The 8227-nt window shown below is 32.9% G+C and overlaps 1 long non-coding RNA gene and 1 other non-coding gene across 2 annotated transcripts; both read left to right on the top strand.

Annotated features, from left to right (window-relative positions):
- Positions 1 to 4365: 4365 nt before the first annotated feature.
- Positions 4366 to 6841, top strand: LOC149579671 (uncharacterized). The gene is made up of 2 exons (XR_016352646.1): positions 4366 to 5852; positions 5996 to 6841. It is a non-coding gene; the product is annotated as an uncharacterized LOC149579671 (long non-coding RNA).
- Positions 4802 to 4882, top strand: LOC149579672 (small nucleolar RNA SNORD24). Its single transcript, XR_016357437.1, has one exon. It is a non-coding gene; the product is annotated as a small nucleolar RNA SNORD24 (small nucleolar RNA).
- Positions 6842 to 8227: the final 1386 nt, after the last annotated feature.

Below are 8227 nucleotides of genomic sequence, written 5' to 3' on the forward strand. Positions count from 1 at the left end.
AATTAGATACATACCCAACTGTAAGGCCTTCTAGGTTATGACCAACATTATAATCAAATTCGAACTTTGATGAACAAACTTCAAATCTTAGTTTGCTTCTGTTCTTACTACCCTTCTAAATTCTCCTTCTAACTTCCCACCTAAGACTTTACTAAAGACCTCTTTAAATGCATGCAAGACCACAAGTCGGCTTATTGCAATTACAATAAAATAAACTCTCATATTAAATGCTAGAATAAGCCACAAGTCAACTCTCAACAAATACCTATCACTAAATTAGATACAAAGGTCGGCTTTAATAGGAAATTGTACACAGAACTTGGCAAATGAATAATCCAACAAATGATACAACTCGGTGAACTCAACAATAATCGACAATCAAAGAAACTCAACAATGCTTGGCAACCAAAGGAACTCGACAATGCTTGGCAGCTAAAGGAACTCCATAACCATAGGATAACAAATATAGAACACTCGATAATGCAAGGCATTGCAACTCGAAAATAACTAAGTAACTCGGTAAGCATGCATGATAGCCATGCATTCTAGGATGCTCCTGCATGACATTTATACGATATGTGTTGAATGTTTTTGGGCAGCTTCAATTTTATCAAAAATGCATTATAGTTTCATCCATAATTGGATATTGTTATTGGGTAGTAAGGTTAGGGTTAGTATTGTTATCATACAAATTTTACAGACTTTTCGAGATGCTTTTCGTTGTTCTATTTCCTTCCTACACAAAAGACCTACACTATCGCACAATACAAAAATGCACTGCAGTGCAACATTACAACATGATTTCCCATCCCTCACAATAGACTTGTGATGTCACATGGAGCATGAAAATACATTGCAACTCAATATCGCAACATGATTTCTCATCCCTCACAACAGACTTGTGATGATGTAAGAAAGTACGGAAGCATCCACCTATTCGACTTTCATACAATCACAACAAAATTTGTCTTCTCTTACAGGCCTTGTGGTGTCACACAAAGCACAAAATTACGCTATAGTGTGACATCACAACATGAAATTCCTTCTACCTAGCAAGCCCTATGATCATGTGAAAACCAAAAACACTCTTGTTGTGCAAGATCACAACTGACATAATATTGTGATAAGAAAGCTCCTCCTTTAAATAGATCTTGTGAAGTTATGCAAGCACGAAAACATACTAGCATAAGATCACAACTAGTGCAACTTTGCAATGTAGAATGAGCAAAAAGGCACTCCTATAATGCCCAAAAATACACCACATTGCAACATCGCAACCTGAAAGGTCATCTCTTTAATTTGACATGCAATCATGTGTGGGCACAAAAATGCACCACAAATTTGACCTGTGAATGTGGAATGAGAAAAGATGTGTTCCTTTGATAAGAAAACTCATTTGACCAACTCCATCGATGCCCAAAAATGCACAATATTTTCGTACACTTGGGAATGCCAAAAATTTACAACTTTCTTGGCCAAAAATAAACACAATTTAGCCAATGAACAATGTCTTTGATTGGTTATATGTAGTGGGCTAAAGGGTGAGAAAAATGTCAACATTAATCATTCATGAAAATACACATTTTTTTTTTCCTTAAGAGCTCATTAAAGAATATATATATAGTAGAAAGAAACAAATATTTTATAGATTTTTTTCAAAATAAAGTTTTCTTATAAAGTCTGTAGTTAAGCCCGCTTAGCCTAGAGTAGTACTGGGATGGGTGACCTCCCAGGAATTCCCCATGCTTCACCCTTGTGAGCATCACCTAGATCCAATGAGTGCTAAGTTTTCCATTTATTCCCATGAGAGATGGATTCATGTAGAATCACTACTCATGAATACATGGGTGAATGAGTTTGACTCAAAATCACACAGTTAAATCTTGATAGCAATATCACAATTTGAGTTGCTATGGAAATTATCTCCTAATTATCAATTAATGAGCTTAAGGGGTTTTCTAATGAATGGTTCATAATGAACAACACTTGGTCAAGGTTTTACAAAATGGGGTTGCAAGCTTTGGGTTTAACCATGGAGGAAACTCTGTAGTTAAGTGTGCTTAGGCTAGAGTAGTACTAGGATGGGTGACCTTTTGGGAAGTCCCGATGCTTCACCCCTATGAGCATCACCTAGATCTAATGAGTGCTAAGTATTCCATTTATTCTCATTAGAGATGGATTCATGTTGAATCACTACTCATGAAACATGGGTCAATGAGTTTGACTCAGAATCACACATTTAAATCCTGATAGCAATATCACAATTTGATTTGCTGTGGAAATTATCTCCTACTTATATTTATATTATTAAATATGAAAATATAATCTTGACATGATCTTAATTTTTTGAAATAAATGACTTGTATAAATTTGAATAATATATAAATATCTTAATTCTTATTCTCTTTTTGTATCTTATTTCTCAACTTACTTTAACTATTTTATATGGACATTTAGATCCATCACTAGAAAGAAAAAAATAAATAAGGGTAGACTAGGAGATTCAATATCCATGGACAAATATTTGATATAAATCTTGAAATGAATCATTATACAGTCTCTTGTTTTCTTAAAAGATCATTTTTTTAATGAAATATTAAAAAATTACAAGAACTATATTTACAACTGCCAACGATATTGAGACACAAATCATCCAGTAGAGCTACACGCATTTGTGTCTTTGACCTGAAAAAGAGCCACATATACTATTGGTAACCATACCAGAGCCACACTAAAATAAATTTCCAATGCCTAAAATTAAAGGGAGAGAATTCAATTGTATGCTTGATGAAGATGAATAGCAGGTGCAGAAGTCAATACAAAACCATAAAGAGGAGTGGTTTGGCATTACAAAGTAGAAACATATAACATCCCATTACAAATGTCCAAGCATCCATGTAAAATCTTTGAAAAAAAGCCATTAAAAACTTTATTTTACACAAAACAATATTGAAGAATTTGAATCATTCCTCTCTACAGATGTAATTTAAAAAGTTTTACAATGGTACACGACAAAACCTTAGACATTGTCAATTGACTTACACTTTACGTTAGCAAAAAGATCTTCGTATTAACAAAAGATCTTCTAAATTTTGATATACCTTAATCTGCACAATGGCTTGCACTATATATTACACAAAATGCACATGAAATCCCTTGAGCCGCACAATGCATATCAATGTAATTTATTAATGTAGTTTTACAAGTTTTACAATAGTCCAACAAAACCTTATACATTGTCTCCGAATTTAGAAAGGCAAAGTCATAATGCTTGTTCAATACAATTTTCAATCACTGACTTCCTATGCTTGTTTGCTCATCTTGCAAACTTGCCTACACATTTGATAGCATGCAATTATTTATTTGAAATATGAAGTATAGGCATGGCATGTGAAAATGTTTTAACATGGGTGACACACAGAAAAATGGAGCTTGCATCAAATGTCTTGGTTGTGTGGTCTTCACAAAATGGATTATGTAGAAAAACCCCAACAATTGTTGAATTAACAAAGCATAGATCATTACATTCAAGGGATAAGTTATAGTTTGATAAAATTTAATCAACAAACATGGGGGATTCTATTAAAAAACCTTGTGAATAAATAATACACAAGAACTCACCAAAATAAAACTTTTTGTTCACCAAGTTAACAATCTATCAAAAGGGGTGACTTATATAGTTTGCAGTAATAGTACCACGAGAGATACTAGAACTAAGCTTGATTTACAGATTTTTTTTTTTCAAAAAAAGATAAATATTTGTTTAGCACCTGTTTCAAATCAATAGAGATAAGGAGGATAAGGATTCATTCATCACATTGTTAAAATCATACATATACTACATAAGAAAACGAGATGAAATACTTGAATAAGTTGCAAGTGTTGCACCATTTTTGAGAATCTTAACATGATTAATATCAAAGTCATTATCAAAATTAGCATAAATAAGCGAGAGAAGCAAAGAGTAATAGAAAACAAATAATTTTGAAATTTATTGGGTGGGATAATATTTTGATTGGGCAATTTTTTTTGTAAATGCTTTGACACATACAGATACAAAAAATTGGGCAAAATATTTGTTTAGTGTCAGTTTAATCTTCCGTCTATCATGTTGTCACATCAACATAGTGATGTATGGTATGGTATGGTGTTTATATCTAAGAAAAGCATAAATAATATAGACGATTTATCTTGAGATTAGCCTGTCCCACCTTATTTAATGCGAGATGCCTATAAAGAGGTGGTTAGACAGTTTGTTTTGTATTTATTACCTAAATTAAAATTCACAAAAACTTTGAAATAGTTTTTTTCAAATTAATAAATGCAAATAAATTGTGTTGTATTTAATCAATTGTTAGAGTTTCCTCGCATATCGTAAGCGTTTTTATGTTTCCGTCTACTGGGTGTTAGGGCTTGGTTGTGGTGGCTTTAAAGGACCGCGGGTTAGGGTTTTGTTGGGGAGGCATTTCCTGTGCTTCTGGTAGCTATCAGGGTATGAAAATGTACACTTATTTCCAACGCTGGTAGCATTAGATTGTCCTTGAATACCATTGTTGTACAATTGTATACAAATATTTTTGCAACAATGAGAATATTTATAGGATAGTCCTTTGTGATCTGTGCTCTGTTTTAAGTCTGTTCGATTCATTAGGTTTTTATTTTACAAATGTTTTCGTTGTTCTTGGGTCGGCGTATTTGTTATCACTATGCTATATTCTATTGCCTTCTTAACGAGGAATTTTATCATTTTATTGTGGCTAAATCCCCTGTATCATAGGTTGAATTCGTCATTTATTTGGGAGGCCTGTGATGTAAGAAAATATTTGCTACTCTTGATGGCTTGGCCATCTGATGATATCTAACCACCAAGATCTCTGAGGCCCTTCAAATATGAGTTTTAGGGTTTCTTATTTTACATTCGTCAAATATGAGTTTTAGGGTTTCTTATTTTACATTTGGCTGAAGATTCAGCTCTTCTCGACTATTTTTCTTTTTCCTTAAAAGAGAATCATCAGTAGTTGATTTGTCTGCCTTAGGGAAGTAATTATATATAACTGTTTCCCTTCTCAGCTTCTTAACCCGTTGGGAATTTTCTATCAAAATACCGGTTTTTGTGTTGCCATTATTAGTAATAATACAAAATATCTGTGTTAGAGAGGTAATGCATTTTAAATATCTGTGAAACTAGATCTTCTAGGGTTTTCAGAGGATATTTGCTTATAGGATTTGATTGATGTCAGAGGCATTTTTATATGTTTTGGTGTTGAATGTGTAGTCACCACGAGCCTTTGAAGGGTTCTTATCTGCCACAGGTACACGTATTTTCTATTTCTCCACATTGGCAAGGAAAATGCTTGTACAATTTCTTCTTTTCAACAATGTTTTCGCATGCGTCAGATTTCTGTTAGTTGTGGGCAAACATCAAATTTCTGATAGTTAAGATATACATTGCAAGCTCATTTGAATAGTATTTTACGATCTACTACACATAACAGAAAGGTGTTATTTCCCCATATGGCTTCAATTTGTCCAGTCTTACGTAATTTACAAACAAGTTAAGATGTGTGCCAAGGTCTGAACCTTGAACACGGTTATTACAGTAAAAGGGTTCATTTCTACAGTTGATTGTTTGGAATAATATGGTCATTTTGTCTTCAAGTTGATCTAATCTTAGGAACAGTCTTTGAATGCCTCACATTGATTTTGCTTAATGGGGTCTAATTACTATTTCCTTGTTAAGCATGCTTCCAGTGGATATTTGATTTGGAGACTAAATGCCGGTTCCCCTAAAGCTTTAGGGCTTGCCGAATTTCACTGGGAATGCCAGACGAATTGGAAGATGCACTTTAATGGTAAATTTGTCGCATGTAAGGCTACTGGTATCCGAAATGCAGGGTATTGGTATCCTCTGATTTGGTTGAGAAATGTTCTATAGTTGACATGTGTACCTTAAGAGTAGGTAGGTACTTATAGCAAAAATCAATTTATTTTTCAGTGAAAGCCATCTTATCCGGCATTAGCTCTAATGCTGAAACGAGAAGCCTCTTCTAAAAGACGTGGATGACCATTCCAGCAACTTCAACCTACAGTCTAGGTGTATACCTGAAGATGATTGTGTGTTTCTTTTCTGTGTTGATGTTTTGAGTCATTCTCTTAATCCATCATCAGAATAAGAAAGGTAAATGTTCTTTCTCTCTTTCAAGATTTCATATTGCCATTAGGAATTTTTTTTGATAAATTAAATAGTAAAATTTTATGCCCTACTTTGATACCTGGTAAGGGGCTTTTAGAAACTCCTTTTTCCTTTGCAACGATAACTTTTAGGTTTTAGAAGACTGTATTTGTAGCTCCATTGATTCAATAGTAGATGTCAGGATTTAAATCCTACTGGTGATTGTCTAAAGATTCTTGACCACAATCTTTTCGCTTATAAGCAAACCGAAGATAAGTTCTTCGACCCGAATTTGCTCTAGAGATTTTAATTACCTTCATGTCATGCGTTTGCTAATAATTTATTGCTACGTTTGGTGACTAATTAGCCATTCATACGTCGGTTTGGCAATGTATGATTGGTCAGTCAGATCACCTAAATCAAACTTGGGTATCTCTGCACCGTGGAAATAGCGTCTGTATTATCATGGAGAAGATTATACCCCTACATGCATGTATTACATGTAAACATTAACTATGAATTTGTAATTTATTTTTCCTTCAAGTCATTACTTTAAGGGAATTTGTTTTATAGGTTTTTTTCTATTTGGGGATTGCATTCTGAATTGTAAAATGTCTCTCACAATATGTAGTTGGAGTTGAAAACATTATTTAAAGATTGATTTACCAATTTGTTTTGTTGATTTGAGTAATATTGTTTACATTGAATTATCAATTTGTATATTTTTAGCTTTTCTAAATTTTGTTTGGAGTTGTATTGGACAAGTGTTTAATGCTACAGTTCTTTGACCACTTTGCACTCCCTGCTCCACTATCTTTACAAAGAGATTTGTAATTAGTTAAAAAGTTGAAACCTTGGCCTTAAGCTCTTTAGTCACCCATGTAGATGCACCAAAAAAAATGACAGAATCAAGGAAATTTGTTTTACAGTTTAGGAATTTTGGGTGCATTGAATGCTTGGAAAATTTGGTTTACACTCTAGGAGTTGTAGGGAAGAGATTGTAAATAGTCAAAAAGTTGAAGTCTTGGCTTTAAGTTCTTGACTCACTCATGTAGATGCACAAAAAACAGTGGCAAAATCAAAGAAATTTGTTTTAGAGTCTAGGAATTTTAGGTGCATGAAGTTAGCTTGGAAAATTTGGTTTATAGGGAATGTTCCCTTAGTTCATTGTAGCATTTAGATTCAATTTTGTAAATGGTCGTTCTTTAAGAAATAACAATTCTAAAAGAAAAAAAATACCTATGAAACACAATTGAAATAGTTTTCCAATCCCATTTATTAATGAAAATGTATTTAATAGTGAAGATTAAAATTATGTTGATAGATTAATATTGTCACGATAGATTTATATTATAAGCTTATATAGAAAAGCATTGTAATAAGCTTCCACTTTTTATTAATTTTGTAATCTTAGTCCCTAGGAAGAGTTGTTTGGAATAGACCATGGGCCTTCAGACGTTAAATATGCTACATGCCCATATGCCAGACAAGCGCGAGCTAGGAAAAGAACTAGCAGAGGTTTTTGGATAAACTCTAGATCCTTGTTTCCATTCCATGCACACAAATAGAAGGATTTTCAATATATAATATAAACAAGAATCCCACCAGCATTTCTCTTTGAAGTGGAGGTGGCAATGATTGTTTTCTGTTGAGTTGCTACAGTTCAATTTCCATATGCTGCGCCTCCTAATTGCATTTTTTAAAAGTGTATTGAAATTGCATTCATTGCATCCCATGCCATAACATCGCTTTGAGAATATATTATTTCAGACTTAAAAGTGTTATAAGTCTCCTACTAGAACTTTTCATTGTTAATGTTAGAAATCTGAAACGGTCAGATGTGTAAATAATATTAATAGTTCATATAATTTTAATATTTCAATTCTAGTCTAATATGGTAAAATATTTTTGTGTATCATGTGAAATTTGTATTTTATTTAGTAAAGGAAAGATCATGATTGTGCTACATATAAATATAGCACATTTATTATTATTATAAACTTGTTTCATTAAACTTCAATGGAAAGAAAAAAAAGAAGTTTCTACATTAATTCT

The sequence above is a fragment of the Cupressus sempervirens genome, chromosome 1 (assembly GCF_028749045.1).
Source record: "Cupressus sempervirens isolate cs-2001-9-10 chromosome 1, ASM2874904v1, whole genome shotgun sequence".
NCBI lineage: Eukaryota > Viridiplantae > Streptophyta > Pinopsida > Cupressales > Cupressaceae > Cupressus > Cupressus sempervirens.